Raw genomic sequence first — 18,708 nt, 5'->3', positions numbered from 1 at the left:
ATTAAATACATCAGATGTCTTGCTCTTTGCCAGGATAAGCCATGCAGGTGTTTGCGTTTTTGGAGCACAAGTAACTGCACGTGAGATCTGAGCAACCAGCAGGCCAGTTGGATCTCTGAATGTATTGGAATCGAAGAAGATCTGGTGAGGAGGTAGGATGTGGTGTCAGCAGTGGCCCCTTTAAGGGTAAGGCCTGGGCATTCAGTTGGGAGTGTGCTATATGGCTGCAGCCACTTGAAGGTAATAGGGCCCTCTGGCATGAAAGCACCTGATGAAGGAAGCATTTAGTGTGGGCAGTAGAAGGAGGGAAGCTTTAGGAAGGAGACTGAGAAATGAATGGCTGATGGATTTCTGAGGACAACTGGAACTACTGATGATCTTTGGAGCAGACTAATGGACTTTGGGGATTGCTGGAGCAGAGACTGCTGGAGACACTGGAGTTTGGTGTGTGGTGTGTGGCTGCCATGCCCAAGACCTGCTGAGGACCAAGGGGCTGCTGTTGTGGTGGGAGGCTGCTGGCAGGAGAGAACATAAGAACATAAGAACAGCCCCACTGGATCAGGCCATAGGCCCATCTAGTCCAGCTTCCTGTATCTCACAGCGGCCCACCAAATGCCCCAGGGGAGAGAGAGGACCTCTGCAGATTGAAAAGGTGAGCTACCCTGGTGGTGAGGTTCAGCAGGACTGCGAGGCAGAACTAGAGTCATTGTTGGGTAAAAAAAGGGGACCTACTTAGCTAAAAGTGGGCATAGGTTTTCCAGGCAGAGCTTGGCTTGGGAATCTGGCAAAACACTGAATGGCAGTGAGAGGTTCACAGTCCACCTAGAGCAATAATTGACCAGTTTGCATGCGTGGGCAGTGGCATAGCTAGAGGGAAGTCAAAACACTAAGTTTTTCAGGTGCCTGAATGCCCACATGAAGTGGCCCTTCCCCCTCACCACCAGAGCCATAGAGGCAGAAGGAGCACCTTGGAGGTATTTCCTCTGCTTTGCTCTTGCTGCCCCAATGGCTCGAAAGGGGAGGGGGAAGGGCCACTTTATGTGGTGCTCGGAGTATGGGGATGCTATGGCATCCTGAGCGTAACTGAGCAGCTGCTGGTAGCTCCTCAGGGAAAGAGGCTATTCATCCCCTTCCCCAGAGCTGCCAAAAAATCAGAGTTCCATGTCGGGCTGCATTGCCTGACACAGAGCTCAGGATCCGGTGGAGCTGACCTCCACTGGTCCTCCCCTGCTCTTTCCCCTGGCACATCTCCTCTCTGCCCCCTTCCCCACCTCCCCCATGCCCCCACCTACCCCTCCACTGCCTGGTGGTTCGGGTGAGCAAACTGGCTTTCCAATGGCGAGCACGCACTGGGCTAGCTCCGGTGCTGGGCTGGCACTTCGCACCGCAAACATGCCTTATGGCATGTTTGCTACAGTGCACACCAGTGGTGAACCAGTGCAAAGAGCTCAGGGTTGGGCTCTTAGTTGACAAATTCAAGCAACCAGCCATCAAACCTTCAGGGATCAAGCACTGAGAAATCAAGCAAACATGTGACTCAAGCCCTAACAAAGACATTTAATTTTGGTTAAGAGGTAGGTTTCTTTATTTTATGTGCTGTTTTTTCCTAGATAAATCTATTAATAGAGATAAAATATTCACAAATATAAGATATAAATAAAAGACTTGTCTATGATCAGTCAATGCCAGCATTTTGTCATGGTTACAGCCTTGTGGGCAATGCATTCTAACCTTGTAAATCCTTGGTAGATTATTTTGTATTAGCATCAGGGAATTCTAGGCAAATGAATGGTAATGAGGGACTGCAATTTTATTAAAATAACACTCTAGCAGATTACTTCCATCAATCTAGGAGATCGTCAAGATAACAGAACAAAATAATTTTCAAATGCAAAAGATGCATCCCTTATGATTTCAGTCATTGTGAAAAGAGGTGGTGGTTAAATACTATGTTAATTATGAAAGGTTAACAGCCTGATACTTCCAAGTACAAATGTTTAGTAAGTCCTACTGAGTTCAGTGATACTTATATCCTATTAAGTATGCTTAGTCTTGCAGCCTGAGAGAGGAAGTGATATCTTTACTGCAAGGCTGGGGAAATTTTTTTTTTTAAAGTATAGCAACTGAATTGCGCATAATTAGTGGCATTTGAACTGAAATTCTATTAGAACTAGATCCATTTGGTACAAACTGCGAGAGAGGAGATTCTGGTTGGACAGCAGGAAGAAATTCTTGATGGTAAGGGGGGCTGTGGGACAGATTGCCAAGGGAGGTGGTGGGTTCTCTGTTACTGGAGATATTCAAGCAGAGGATAGACAGACTACTGCTGGAGATGCTCTAAGAGGATTCCCTGCAACAGACAAGGGGTTGGACTAGATGACCTTATGGCTTTCCTCCAACTCTATCATTCTAAATTATTCTGCTCCTCACAGACAAAATGAATCTTTTAATTATTTTTGTTTATTTAGCTAATTATAAAGCATCTAAAATTCATAGGTGCAATACAAAGCTTTAAAAACAAAACAAATCCCTGAAAGATCCTGTCTGGAGTCTTGCAGTCTAAAACAAGGGTCTCCAAACCCCAGCCCAGGGGCCAGATGCAGCCTGTGGCCAGCCTCTGGCCTCCTGAGAGCCTCTGGCCTAGTTGACCAAAAACAACCAGAGTTGTGCTTGTGGGATGAGGGAATAGGGGTCCGTTTAAGTTGGTGCTTTATTGCTTGGGCTGTGTTGGTGCTTGGAGAAATCCTGGGCATTTGAGCCCATTCATTCATCTAAGTTCCACCTCTAATGTATTTGTTTAAATTTTATATTTGATTTTTTCCCAGGCCTCAACACTGTGCCAGATACTTGATGCGGCCCTTCAGTCAAAAAGTTTAGAGACCCCTGGTCTAAAACATGGGGCTGCCACCGAAAATGTCAAACACTTGTGTCTGAAATCCTCAAACTATCCCCACTGAGTGCTGACGATACTGGATGGGCCAGTGGTGTCCCAGGATCTGGCGTCTTTATACATTCAAGGAAAGAGAAACTGTTATTTATTCCTGTTTTCTTTTTCCTTTTGGATCTGTGGTGAAGGAGGAAGTGTTTGCTTTATCCCCACAGTGGGGGACTGTCTATCTCTGTGTGGGAGATATCTTCCACTTTCATATGAGACTCAGCGGCAAGGCCAGAGGAGAGGCAGTGAGTCACCAGTTCTGTTGAAATCTGTGACTTGATGGCAGCTTTCCATGTGGCTGATTTAATAGTGTGAGGCTAACCTAGAAGTCAGGAAAGAAGGAACATCAAGGTACAAAAAGCCATAAAATACTATCCCCCTCCAGGGCTAGCCTTACCACGAAGCAACCTGAAACGCTGGGGTGGAGTGGCATCCTTGGAGGGGTGGTGAATGAATGAACTCCCAGCCTATCTGCTAATACCTTCTCCAGCCTGCTGTTCCACTGAGAAATCCAATCCTCTTCTAACTTGGTCTCAGCAAGTCTGAAGTGGCAGCAGTGGCTGTTCGTCTCTGCCTCCAGCGTTGCTGACTTCTTTTTGCCTCTCTCTGACTACTGGGTGCTTACAAAGTACCAAGTGGTCAGGGAGTAGCGATCTGGAGCCTGCCCACCCCCTTCCCTTTAGTTTACTTTTCAGGAATGTGGCACGCAGCCTCGCTGCCCCATGCCAGTTCAGTTTTCTGTGAGTTAAAGTGGCGCAGACTGAGGGCACAATCCTAACCAGATCTGCTCAGAAGTAAGCCCTATTTTGTTCAATGGGGCTTACTCTCAGGAAAGTGTGGTTAGGATTGCAGCCTCGGTGTATTCCTTCTGTTCATTGAAAATCGAGGCAGTGCAGAGAAGAAAGTCGGCATGTTGCACTCCTGCAAAATTAACTGAAGGAAAGGGGCAGGCAGGTTACAAATGACCTCTCTCTGATCATGTGGCCTAGAGCCACCGCAGCTTATTCCTCTCTCCTTTCTTCAATGTAGTACTGGAAGAAGGCAGGGGAAACTGCCGCTGCTCGTGTTTCACTGACTTACTGATCTACTCAGTCGCCTCTCCCTAATCCATGGGGGGAGGGGGGAGAGGCACATGTGCATGAGCACACGAAAGGGCGGAGGCTTCAGGCAGCATGGGGGCATGTGTCCCCACTAAGCCCCTCATTTAACCATGTGGGTTAGCAATTATCAGCAGCATATTGGGACAATCCTCCTGCAGTTTGCATGTGTCAATTAGATATTGTCAAATGTTCAGGAAGTGAACAGCCCGCACCTATCCTCCCCCCACTGCACCAAAAATGGGTGCGTTGTATCAGTGGGGGAGGCATGGACTGGGGTTTAAATTCCCTTACCCCTGCATAAACCTCCCACAATGCAATGGGTCTCCTTGGACTCGTGCCAGTGATTTCATTAGCGCAAGTCTGCAGAGAAGAAAGGGTGTAGAGGCTGCTGTAAGAGGGGTAGGATCCAATATGCAACATCATTGTTGGATCAAGCTCTCCTGCAGTCTCTCCACCCCGTTCTGCCCTTCCCTCACCACCTCCTGCCACTCCTGCTGTTTACCTGCTCCAGCAGGTGGTGGGGAGCTGACAGCTTTTCAGCACACTGCTGGAAAATGAGGCAATCGAAGCCAGCAATACATGCCTTCCACTGGCAGTGATGTCCAATAGGATTGGGCTGCAAGTGAAAGCAAAATAAGCACTGATGCAGTATTGGGTTAGGTAAAGCAGTGAAGTGGCTTGGACTGAATATCAAAGATAATAAGCAGGACGAGAGAGAACTCTTGAAGACTCAAGTTATCACATCAGTCAATTAAAAGGGTTCATTGTAAGGTGCAGTGAAACTTAACAGGGCTCAACAGAGGTGCTGACCTTTAGAATTAGCATTGTTATATATGAATGTGACAAAGTGGAATAGAAGGCGAGTGATGAATTGCTAATCAGCAAGGCATCTGCCCGAGTTTCAATTAAAGACAGGGAGTTCAGTAGGTCCTATATGTTTATAGGTCCTATAAACGAATCTCTGCCCGCACTTCTTGGTGAAAGGCATTGTCAGGTCTTTTGCATCCAAACCTAGAATTGCCACCATATATTGACTCAAGCAAAATCTGAAGGAGATGTAGGCATTCTTCCTCGGGTAAAAAAATCTGCCGAATTTCAAGGAAAATCAAAAAGGCTGACAAAAAGGAGCTTTCAAAAAGGGTGGCACACTTTCTTGAGAGGGCTTTAGGGGTTCTACGCGTCTCTCAGTTGCAGGGATGTGCAAATCCACCATGGCTAGATACCACGGCTATAGAGTGGATAGAGAGATGCTCTTTACACTCTCGCATGACACCAGAACCAGGGGACATCCACTAAAATTGAGTGTTGGGAGAGTTAGGACAGACAAAAGAAAGTATTGTGTGTGGGTTAATCTGTGGAACTCCTTGCCACAGGATGTGGTGATGGCATCTGGCCTGGATGCTTTAAAAGGGGATTGGACAAATTTCTGGAGGAAAAATCCATCACGGGTTACAAGCCATGATGTGTATGTGCAATCCTGATTTTAGAAATGGGTTATGTCAGAATGCCAGATTCAAGGGAGGGTACCAGGGTGCAGGTCTCTTGTTATCTGGTGTGCTCCCTGGGGCATTTGGTGGGCCGCTGTGAGAAACAGGAAGCTGGACTAGATGGGCCCATGGCCTGATTCAGTGGAGCTGTTCTTATGTTCTTGAGTTCTTATGACTCAAGTTGAGTCCTGAGTCCCTGCCATCTTTGACTAGACTTGTGCAGGAGTCTTATTGGGCAACCCAGTGTCTTTGTAACACTATTTGATGCAAGTTAGAATCTTTTCCATAAACAAGTCAGGTGCAGCTCCATGGAAAAAATGGAGCTGCTGTTGGGATGTGTGTGTGTTGGAGTTCTCATTAAATGCTCTCTTCATGTCCATGCCCATCCCATCAGTAAACAAAGATTTGCTATTCTTCAAGTGAAGGCAGCAGTGCAGAAAGCACTGATTGGTTCCTGACAAATCCCAGCAACGAAACACCACCTCCACCTTTTTACACTGCACCTTTACATTGCAGGGATTTGCACATCCCTGCAACCGAGAGATGTGCAGAACCCCTAAAGCCCTCTCAAGAAAATGTGCCACCCTTTTTGAAAGCTCCTTTTTGTCAGCCTTTTTGATTTTCCTTGAAATTTGGCAGAGTTTTTTTACATTGGAGCATCAAGCATGCCATGGCACGAAGCAACAGGGACCGCGAGGCACCTTAGCTCGGCAAAGCAGGAGGGAGTGCGGTGGACTGCGTGAGAATGGGGACAGAAGTGGCAAGTGGGAGGAGGGTCATGCGCAGCAGCTGGGAAGCTTAGTATGTATGACCCAATCCTTTGCAGTTCTACTCAGAAGTAGCCCCATTGTGGCTGGCCATTCAATGAGCCTGCTGGAACCATGAGTTTCTCTTTGATCACTAGGAACCACCTCCCCACCCTGGCCTTCCCCACATTTTTCCTTTCCCCCCTCTGTGGGCTTCTCCAGCAACTCCAAAGGCAAAAAACCCCACATCCCTTGGGCTCCTCTTTCTCCCCTCACTCATCCAGGGACCCCAAAAATCCAATTTTCATCGGCTCCTTCCGAGATGGATGCTTCGTTTTCTCGGTGACATCGCTGTGGAGCAATCTGGATTAATTACATGGTCAAAAGTGTGATCCCTAATTGGTTGGGTTCAGTCACTAAGAAAGAAGCTCCAGTTTTTGAAAATGACACCAAAGAAGAAGCACAGATGATAAACACGGTGGCTGCAAACTGTCAGAAAACTGGAAAAAAAAGAGTGAAGTTTGAATTTCTATGGGGTGGGCGCTTTCACCCCCACAATTTGGTGCTGCCTTAGCAGTGATCAGATTATTCTCTGAAGCAAAAACTTGCAACAAACTTGAGTGCAACTTTGGAGTGATTTTGAAGAACGTCTTCCTTTCTTCCCATTCAAGTAATGGGAATAGAAAAAAAGCACACAATCAGAGGGGTCTCAAACATTATGCCTGACCCACACATTTTGAGATCTCAAGTGTTTTCAAGGGTTTTTAGCTTGAAATTCCTTAGTTGAGCCCAACAGCACATTGTGCTAATCACTGCAAAGTGCAATCCTTGGTTTAATTGGGGAATGAGACAGAAGGGGAGACATTGCCCAAGGTCAACTGGCACGTCGGTTGCAGACAAGGACTCAAACTCGGATCTCCTGGGTCCCAATTCAGTGGACCATACCGTGTAGCATTGCTCTGGTGCCCCTTTGGACTCCCTCATCTCATCTCCTGCCCATTTCCTTGCTATCACATCCGACAGTCTTATGTGCAAATCCCTTCCCCCAGAAGATCCTACCATCTGGAACAGGCTCTCTTCATCTCTTCGCCTCATTGAATCCCCATATCCTTAAAAAAAAAAAAAAAAATCTCACTGGAAACCAGCATCCCTCTTGTCTAGGCCTCTTAACATTGCACAACATCACGACTATTGTGCTTAATTCAATTTAGAACTTCTATTTTCATCAACAGAGCAATCCCTGGGACAGCATGTGCCCAGCCGGTGAATGCAATCTGAAGCTGTGTTGCTCTTCATAGCCTGCCCGTCTTGCAGGAAGATTAATTCATTCATTTAGACCAGGGGTATCATTTTGGCAGAAGGGCCTCATCATCTGTCTGACATTGTGTCTGGGGCCAGGAAAAAGAGACTTTACATTTAAAATTTGAATAAGTTTACATAGATGAATTTATTAGGGATGGAACTTATATGAATGATTGAAGGACTTGCAGTAGCTCAAGGCATACAAAAGGTCTTGTACGAAGCAAGGCCAGCCTTTCCTTTGCTGCCACTGCTGCATCATAGATGTGAAACAGCAAGTAGTGCAGCGAGCCCTCATCCCACAGCTCAGGTGAGAGGTCGAACATTCGTCCTCATGCTGAAAGCAGTTGCATCGGCCCACCATGAGCTCCAGCAAGTCTCAAGGGGGCCAGAGGCTCATTGGAGACTGGGGACTCTCCGCGGGCTGGATTGGGAGCCCCTGAGGGCCACAAGTGGCCCCTGGGCTGGGGTTTGAGCACCCCTGATTTAGATTCTAGCAATGGCAACAGTTTGTTCCCCTATAATATCTGATTACTCCTATGGTCTTCCAATGTCAGCAGGTTTTCCTTGTCAACACAGTAGCATGCTGTGCAGGTATGCATACCTGTGCAGGTATGCAGGACCTGGTTAGACATGTAAACGTTTCTGAGCCATTGGGGAACAGTGATCATGCTGCGATCCGTTTTGACATGCACGTTGGGGGAAGAATACCAGGCAAATCTCTAACAAAAACCCTTGACTTCCGACGGGCAGACTTCCCCCAAATGAGGAGGCTGGTTAGAAGGAGGTTGAAAGGGAGGGTAAAAAGAGTCCAATCTCTCCAGAGTGCATGGAGGCTGCTTAAAACAACAGTAATAGAGGCCCAGCAGAGGTGTATACCGCAAAGAAAGAAGGGTTCCACTAAATCCAGGAGAGTGCCCGCATGGCTAACCAGTCAAGTTAGAGAGGCTGTGAAGGGCAAGGAAGCTTCCTTCCGTAAATGGAAGTCTTGCCCTTATGAGGAGAATAAAAAGGAACATAAACTGTGGCAAAAGAAATGTAAGAAGGTGATACGGGAGGCCAAGCGAGACTATGAGGAACGCATGGCCAGCAACATTAAGGGGAATAATAAAAGCTTCTTCAAATATGTTAGAAGCAGGAAACCCGCCAGAGAAGCGGTTGGCCCTCTGGATGGTGAGGGAGGGAAAGGGGAGATAAAAGGAGACTTAGAGATGGCAGAGAAATTAAATGAGTTCTTTGCATCTGTCTTCACAGCAGAAGACCTCGGGCAGATACCGCTGCCCGAACGGCCCCTCCTGACCGAGGAGTTAAGTCAGATAGAGGTTAAAAGAGAAGATGTTTCAGACCTCATTGATAAATTAAAGATCAATAAGTCACTGGGCCCTGATGGCATCCACCCAAGAGTTATTAAGGAATTGAAGAATGAAGTTGCAGATCTCTTGACTAAGGTATGCAACTTGTCCCTCAAAACGGCCACGGTGCCAGAAGATTGGAGGATAGCAAATGTCATGCCTATTTTTAAAAAGGGAAAGAGGGGGGACCCGGGAAACTATAGGCCGGTCAGCCTAACATCCATACCGGGTAAGATGGTGGAATGCCTCATCAAAGATAGGATCTCAAAACACATAGACGAACAGGCCTTGCTGAGGGAGAGTCAGCATGGCTTCTGTAAGGGTACGTCTTGCCTCACGAACCTTATAGAATTCTTTGAAAAGGTCAATAGGCATGTGGATGCGGGAGAACCCGTGGACATTATATATCTGGACTTTCAGAAGGTGTTTGACACGGTCCCTCACCAAAGGCTACTGAAAAAACTCCACAGTCAGGGAATTAGAGGACAGGTCCTCTCATGGATTGAGAACTGGTTGGAGGCCAGGAAGCAGAGAGTGGGTGTCAATGGGCAATTTTCACAATGGAGAGAGGTGAAAAGCGGTGTGCCCCAAGGATCTGTCCTGGGACCGGTGCTTTTCAACCTCTTCATAAATGACCTGGAGACAGGGTTGAGCAGTGAAGTGGCTAAGTTTGCAGACAACACCAAAATTTTCCGAGTGGTGAAGACCAGAAGTGATTGTGAGGAGCTCCAGAAGGATCTCTCCAGACTGGCAGAATGGGCAGCAAAATGGCAGATGCGCTTCAATGTCAGTAAGTGTAAAGTCATGCACATTGGGGCAAAAAATCAAAACTTTAGATATAGGCTGATGGGTTCTGAGCTGTCTGTGACAGATCAGGAGAGAGATCTTGGGGTGGTGGTGGACAGGTCGATGAAAGTGTCGACCCAATGTGTGGTGGCAGTGAAAAAGCCAATTCTATGCTTAGGATCATTAGGAAGGGTATTGAGAACAAAACGGCTAGTATTATAATGCCGTTGTACAAATCTATGGTAAGGCCACACCTGGAGTATTGTATCCAGTTCTGGTCGCCGCATCTCAAAAAAGACATAGTGGAAATGGAAAAGGTGCAAAAGAGAGCGACTAAGATGATTACTGGGCTGGGGCACCTTCCTTATGAGGAAAGATTACGGCGTTTGGGCCTCTTCAGCCTAGAAAAGAGACGCCTGAGGGGGGACATGATTGAGACATACAAAATTATGCAGGGGATGGACAGAGTGGATAGGGAGATGCTCTTTACACTCTCACATAATACCAGAACCAGGGGACATCCACTAAAATTGAGTGTTGGGCAGGTTAGGACAGACAAAAGAAAATATTTCTTTACTCAGTGTGTGGTCGGTCTGTGGAACTCCTTGCCTCAGGATGTGGTGCTGGCGTCTACCCTAGACGCCTTTAAAAGGGGATTGGACAAGTTTCTGGAGGAAAAATCCATTACGGGGTACAAGCCATGATGTGTATGCGCAACCTCCTGATTTTAGAAATGGGTTATGTCAGAATGCCAGATGCAAGGGAGGGCACCAGGATGAGGTCTCTTGTTATCTGGTGTGCTCCCTGGGGCATTTGGTGGGCCGCTGTGAGATACAGGAAGCTGGACTAGATGGGCCTATGTCCTGATCCAGTGGGGCTGTTCTTATGTTCTTATGCTAAGGGTAGCAATGTAGGCTGCTTATGTCCCATAAATTTTAAGAGAGAGAAGAGGGAATCCATGATAATTCGTGGGAAGAGGGTGCTGTGAGACTGTCTTGCATCCCCCATTCTGAGCATACACTCGCCTGCCATACACACATACACCCAAAGTTGGTGGAGGACAGGCCAGAGGGAAAGTGACCTTTTGCCTTTGCCTGTTTTCTCCCAAATTTGTCCCATGAGTAGACTCGGAGGTCTGCCCTCCATGAAACCACCAGACCACAACTTCTATCAAGCTGCTGTGGTACCCCTAAATACCTAGATAGAATGCAGCCACAAGGAGGTTAGTTGTGAAGAATTTCCAGGGATAATAATGCTTAGGTTGAAGAACGATCAGCCTGGAACCTCTCAAGTGTGTCGTACTTGGGGGTGGGGGAGATGACTCTTCTCCCAGAATGTACAATGTATGTTTCCCTTTGCAGCAAGTCTTCTTTTCATACTGTTCTGGCAGCAATGCTGTTTAGAAGAGATACTCAGGTGTGTTCATACGGTATCCACCTCAAGAGTGAAACAATCAGGTCCATAAGGCCCCACAGTATATGAAAGCCCGGCTAGAAATTTCAACTCCTTGGATTTGCTTCCATAGATAGAGGGTGAGAACAAACAATTTCAGATTCAATCTTGCTTTCTGGAAGATGAACCAGGTTCACTTCATCACTCACTGCTTCAGAAAAAGAGCTTCAATACCATTTCTATCCATCACATTCTACCTTGGAATACACCCGTTGTATTATTATCCTTTGTAATATATTGCAGTGGTATACAATCCTGTAGGAGTCTAACAGCCAAATTCTGAGTTGCCCTTGGTGCGTGGCGGAGCTGCCTGGGGTGCACGGCTGTGGTGGCACCTGTAGCTCTCTGGGAGAAGTGGACTTTTGTCCCCTTCCCCCAGGTAAAGAGAGTAACCCTGCAATGGAGCTACTCGATTCAATGAAAATATTGGCGGTGAATCAAGACCCTCAGTGTTGGGCTCACCACCCTACACGGAGGCTCTGGATCTGGTGGAGCATTGCTCCACCGGTCCCACTTCCCTCCCTTCCTGCTGCCTCCCCAGCATACCTCCCCCATCCTCTCTCTGCCTCCTACCTCCCGTAAAACCTCTTCCCCGCCCTCTGTCTGCCTCCCCCCTCCCCGGAACGCCTCCTCCCTGCCTCCCACCACACCCCTACTCATCTCTTTGCTGCTTGGTGGTCTGTGTGACTGCTGAGCTGAGGAGATCCAGTGCCCGCCAGGTGGTAGCCTGATGCCAGCCAGCGCTGGGTTACCACCTGTGCTTGCCTGGTGGTCAGGCCCATAAACGTCAGGCCTTACAGCAGTGAGCCGGTGCACCAAGCCCAGGATTGAGCCCTAAGGCCCCAATCCTATTCCCCACCATTAACAGTGATGCAGCCATACTGACAGAGTGCACACTGCGTCCATTGTTGGGGCAGGAGGCTTTTGGAAAACCTTCCAGAGGTAAAAATATTTTCAACTTACCTCTGCTTAGGCCACCTGGTGGCCATGCATCTCCTTGGACTTCCACCAGCAATACAGCTGGCATAAATCAGAGGAAAGAGAAGGAATGGGTGAGGTTGAAAAGAAAGGATAGGATCCTAAACCTCTTGTACCAGCAGGATCCACCCCCTTCTTCCCCCTCCTCACCCCCCAAATCCCATTGACTGTCTTTCCCTGCCCAAGATACACTGCCACCACTGAGTTACCCGAGTCAGTGCAGCCCGAGCTCTGCAGCAGTGGAGGGAGGGGTTTGCAGAACTGACAGCGCTTTGCAGAGGTGGCAGCAACAGGCCTCATAACGGCATGATCTCTGTGCCACTGCTGGGCCTTTTATGACATTGTAAATTGGCCATAGGATTGGGCTGTATGTGTTTGCGACATGTTGTATAGAGTTGTACTATTCAAAAAGAGGGACACTGTTCAGGAGAGTCCTCTGTAAGGAAAAAAAAAAAAGTAATTTTGTTAATGTGAACATGTTGTTCAGAATCCTTCTGCTTTATAGTCCAGTATTCTGTGTCTATAATTCAGTGACATTTTCTGCAGCAAATGTTACCCTTGATCACCAGATCTTGTTTGGTTCTTGGGCTCCAGGAACTCCTTTTTCTCCAATCTGCTTGTCTCATTGCAAGCAGAGAAAAGAGAAAGACATAGAATTCCATTCTGAGCCTAGCTCTTTGTTTGTCTTTACTTCCAATGTACCCCAAAGCTTTTTAATGCTGTTTCCCCTCTGTCACTATTTTGGGTGAGATTTTTTTTCCTGCAGTGTTACATAAGAACAGCCCCACTGGGTCAGGCCATAGGCCCATCTAGTCCAACTTTCTGTATCTCACAGCGGCCCCACCAAATGCCCCAGGGAGCACACCTGATAACAAGAGACCTACATCCTGGTGCCCTCCCTTGCATCTCACATAGCCCATTTCTAAAATCAGGAGGTTGCACATACACATCATGGCTTGTAACCCGTAATGTTACATTTCACTGCTTCTTATGACGTCATAGTCATTCTTAAAAATACTGTGTTGCATTGCTAACTAGTTGGAGTTCTGTGGCAAGACTAGCCTGCCTTGAATTCCTTGCAGAATTGCAACAGTGGGTGTGGGGGGGCGGCAAGCCAGGGAATAGATACCTAATACTACTGAGATTGCTATGAAGAGTAAGTAGGAAGAAGATTAACATTCTGTGGACAGCATATTTATTCATAGTTATCATTCAATAAATGACATACTGCAACCTCATAAAAATGCTAACATCCATTTTCTCATTTATATGTAACCCAAGGGGAAAAATGTTTCTGGTTCCAATCATACTTTATATGGACACACAATACCCTATTTGTTTCTGAACACTGACTCATTGAAAAGCAGAACCTCACATTTGTCTAAATGACATCTTGCACATTTTCAGCAGTCTTGTCTTAAATCATCTCTTTGGTTCTTAATTTCAAGTCATAGGACATATTTCATTCCTCATCCGCCTGCCTTATCAATGTTATGGCCCTATATTCCTGTGACATAAGTTCTTGATTTGGATGACTTTTTGCAGGTGATGAGGCTGAATGTTTGATAATGGAGAATCTGGTGGACTCGGATATCATCCAAGACTGAAACTCAGTCCTTGGAAGAACTGGAAGAGTGGTAGTGGTGTGATGGGATCTCTAAGTCTATAGAACTTAGGCTAGAACTACCCGGAAGTATGCTGCCTCTAAATATGTTGGTTTCAGTTCCAATCCTATTCCCTGCCAGCCCAAAGCATGCAGCGCTGATGATAGAGTGTGTGCTGCGTAATGCAAGGAGGTAACCAGGCAGCCCAAGGGAGGTAAGTAAAAAATTTTTTTGGATACCTCCCTGTAGGTAACTTGACCTGCAATGGATCTCCTTGGTTCTTTGCTAGTTTTTTGGCTAGAGTCTGAGAAGATGCAGGGGAGGTTTGAGGCAGGGAAGGGTTAGGTTCTCAGCATGCATAGCTGCTGCTGAGATCATTCCTCCTTCCCCCTGCCTAGCCCACTCCCTGCCCTGAACTGTCCCCAACCTCCTCTGAACTGCACCCAACCTGCCTGCCCAGATGGATCATCTGTGAGCTGCTGTCATGGGTTCAGGGCCTCCAGCCATTAACACTGGCATGCATGACAATGGCATTACTTTCACGCTGTGGTTCTGGACTTGTAGTGACTTATAGAGAATCATATGCGAATGGCTATCACAATTTTGTGGTGGTGATTAACAGCACATTCCTAGGCATGTCTACTCAGAAGTAATTCATTTTAATTCAATAGGGCTTACTCCCAGGTAGATCTGATTAGGACTGTAGCCAAGCTGTCCAATCCTAACCAACGTTCCAGCGCCAATGCAGTCTGGAGGTAAAGGAACAAATGTGCCTTTTCCTTGTGCAGGCCTCTGTGACTTCCTCCCTCACCACATAATGCAGCATGCACATTGGTGCTGGAAAGTTGGTCAGGATTGGGTTGTAAGATATGTCAACTTGGCCTTTACCTAAAAAAGCTACAAAGGCCCCAATCCTGACCAACTTTCCAGCACTTGCATAGCTGTGCCAATGGAACACATACTGCATCCTGCAGTTGGGTGGCACTCAAGGAGGTCTCCTCAAAGTAAGGGAATGTTTGTTCCCTTACCTTGGAGCTGCATTGCCCTTATGTCGGTGCTGGAAAGTGGGTTAGGATTGCATCCAAAACTTTTTTAAATTTCCCTGTTTAATTATGTTCTACAGAACCACCTTTCAGAGCGCGATACCATAGTCTTTCGAGACTGAAGGTTGCCAGTACTACTATCTGCGGAGAATCTGATGTTTAGCGCTACAGCCAATAGGACGATTGGGCAGTCCTGCATGAACAAAGGCAATGGTGACATTCTGTATTATTCAGTGAGCTCATAATGTCTTAGATGTGGGTAAGCATTCCCGTGAACAGTTTAATTTGTTGCAATTAGAGGAACTGCAAGCTTTCAGGCTGGAAAGTTTTAGTGTTTATTAAGAGGCTGCCTTCTGCGTTGCAAGATGGTTCTCAGCGTGGGTCCAGTCTGGTATTTCCAAGCATACAATTTTCAGAGGGCTTTTCCTGCCTCTCATTTAACCTGAGGTTTCATTACACGAGCAGCGAATATGAGACTACAGTTATCAGAGGCTTTTATTCTTGCAGATCTACTTGACTGACTTTCCCAGATAGAATAGTCTTTCAGTATACATGGCAGGAAAAGCCTCCCCGCCCGGTACAAGCATTCTGTCTACGATTGCTGTGTAGGGGAAGCTGTTTCCACCTTGCTTGCCTGGGGCCTTGTTGGGGATTCCCCATGCCACCACCAGATTGCCACTGTGTCAGGATAGCCATAATTCTCTTCTAGAGAGGAGAAGAGTAGCCAAACCCAGACTGCAGGGAAAGGCCATGAATAATCTCTCCATGGCTAGAATCATGCAGGTGATGCTGTTTGCATGGCCCAGGCAGCATGACTCCAGCCATGATAGTAGGGTATGCTATGTAGGTATGCCTAGGGTAAGTTGCAATGATGATCTTCCTATTGATTACACAGAATACAGTGGGCCCTCCTTATCCACAGGACTGGCATCTGTGAATGTGATTATCCACAAATGCCAAACCAGCAACTGGAGGACCTATGGGCGTGACTAGAAGTGGCTTCTGGTTATGTCCCAGAAGTGTTCTGAGGTTCGGAGAGGGCAAGCACATGCTCCCCATGCCTCAAAACACCTCCCAGATGCAACTGGAAGGTGCTCCTAGTTTGCTGGCACAAACTAGAAGTGTCATCCAGTCACATCTGGAAGGATTCTGAGGAGACCAGGAGGCTACTTGCAACCTCTGGAGGGCCAGGCAAGGCCCCCAGGTAAGTAATTGCGGTGTCAATTGGGTCTCCTGTGGATTCCATTATCTGCTGAATTTAATATCTGTAGGGGGCCCTGGAATGGATCCCTCACAGATAATGAGATCCCACTGCATAAAATTGTTAGATTTTAAGTTTTGGAGTTGATTTGTCTAAAAAATTGCTTTTATTTTATTTTTTAATAGTAAGAAAAATGCACATTTCCCTCTGGAGGAAGATGAGTGTACATCTTAAAGCAAAGACATTCATTTATATTTGCCATGTGAACGTAACCACAAAGAGGCTACTCTCAGATGACCTTTGGAATACCCAGGGAAAAAGGTATATTTTATGGAAGTTAGAGATTAAAGTATTTAGGGTATTATAGATTCAGCTCTATATTGATCTACAGAAGGCTTCTGGAAGAAGGATGAAAAGACATTCGTTGCAGTACCTGATGTAATCCTTTTCTGTAACATTTTTGACACTGCAGACAACTGGGGATATAAGCTCGAGTTTCCTTGAGGCATCTTTAATTTGCCAACCTAAGTTGTGCAGCTGATCAAGGACACTGAAGCTGTCGCACTACTCTGTTTTCCCATAGATTACCTTTTTCTGAATCGTATATCCCAAACAGACATACTTCGCCTTCTCTACTAAGTACCTTTGGGAAAGTATGTATAACTGTGTGCAGTGTGGAGGGCCAATGCATCAGTGGGGTAAATGGGAGTGCACTGGCTAGCCATGCACCCCCCCCCCATACTGATTTCCCAGCTAGATGCCCCTGAGTGTCTACATCAGTGATTTTCAACCACTGTGGCATGGCACATTGGTGTGCCGCGTAATGTCTGCAGATGTGCCACAGCAGTTTGGAGGAGGGTCATATATTGGTAGGGCCATTGGGAATGTGAGCCCGCCCTCCCCACCACCAGCGGCATGGTGTGCCTTGTCAATTGTTCCAAAACTCATGGTGTGCTTTGACAATTTTAGCACCTTGTCAGTGAGACATGAGATTTAAAAGGCTGACAATTGCTGGTCTATGTGCTTTGCCCTTTCTGTAAATCTGGGCACATGGAGACTTTTTCCTATGTGATTTAGAGCACAGTCCTATGCATATCTACACAGAAGTAAGTTTCATTGTGTTACATGGGACTTACGTGTGTATAGGATTGCAGCCTTGCAACCCTGTCAAACAATTGAACATGTGGACACACCCAGGGAGTGAGGTTAGCCAGTCATTCCAATCCGCCCCATACACATGTTTACTGAACATGTGGTAGGGAGACTTTTACATTGGGCTTGTGTTACAATATATGTCCAAATGCGTCAGTCAGTGCCAACAATCTCCCTCTCTCAGTCCCTACAGTGGACATAGTTTCATTCAAGGAGGTGTTCCACTCATTCAAAATGAAGGACATGTTGCACCTGTTGTGAAGGTGGTGTAGGACAGTAGCTAGAGCTAGGAATCAGGAAGTTCTGTGTGAATTCTGCCACTGTCACAGGTGGTCTTCTACAAAAAATGGTAGTTGATCAACAAGTGATCTCCAGCACCACATTCCTCATCTTCATACTCTATGGCAGTGTTTCTCAAACTGTGGGTCACGAGCCAATTTCAGGTGGGTCCCCATTCATTAGAATATTTTATTTTTATTAGACTTGATGGTATGAGACTGCATTTGGGGAAATGTTACAGACCTGTACTTTTAACAAGTTACTATGTATATTCTTTTAATGATGATAGTAAATGCGACTTACTCCTGGGTAAGTGTGGGTAGGATTGCAGCCTAGGATTGTTAAACATTTTTCTGCTTGATGACGTCACTTCTGGTCATGACATCACTTCTGTTGGGTCCTGACAGATTCTCATTCTAAAAAGTGGGTCCTGGTGCTAAATGTGTGAGAACCACTGCTCTATGGTGTTTTGGGAATTTCAAACATATTTGAGATGCAACTAGTTAGAACAGCAGGTGCAGCTTTTTGAAAAAGGATTTGGCATTTTTTTAAATCCACAGAGTTTTAAAATCTTCTCATATTAACAGATCGTATACCTAACAAACTGGATTGATATTGGATTTTTATAACAATGGTGGTTTTTATTTTTCTACCTGATTAGATTTTTGAATAGATTTCATTCAGAGCACAGCATGATTGCTCAGGCATCCAAGGGATTCACAACGGATAGGCCAAGTTGACATCCTAACATGGATTCCAATTTGTCCTCATTTCTGTGAAGTTCCTGGTTGCAAAGTTCCTGGTTGCAAACCCATTTCTGCCCAGCCCACAGGGGCACACATTTGATCCCTGTTGCGTATATGCAACGCTGGGCAGAAATAACTGAAACTTTAAATGGAAGTTGGTATGATTTAGTTTTGTCACACAGCAGAAAAACATGTTTTCCATTGACTCTCCAAGTGTTCACCATATTTCTGGTGTCCATATTCTTACTCAGTTCCATGGAAGATGTCTGAGGAAAATTCACCCAGGAGGTCATTTGGTGAAACACTGGACCCCAGTACAATTTAGGACCCAACTACATGTGACATTAAATACATCAATATGCTTAGAGCAGGACTTTTCAGACTGGGGCCTCTGCCCCCTTAAGGGGCGGGGGCAGCCAAGAGGCAGGGAGGAGGCTCAGGGAGGCTGCAGGGGCTTGGGTCCACTTACCGGAGCCTCCTGCAGCCTCCCAGGGGTACGGGGAGCCCTGCGCGACCTTCTGCAGGGCTCCCTGCAGCTTTGAAAGTGG

The sequence above is a fragment of the Tiliqua scincoides genome, chromosome 3 (genome assembly GCF_035046505.1).
Source record: "Tiliqua scincoides isolate rTilSci1 chromosome 3, rTilSci1.hap2, whole genome shotgun sequence".
NCBI classification, from domain to species: Eukaryota; Metazoa; Chordata; class Lepidosauria; order Squamata; family Scincidae; genus Tiliqua; species Tiliqua scincoides.
Note: the sequence above shows the minus strand (reverse complement) of the source record.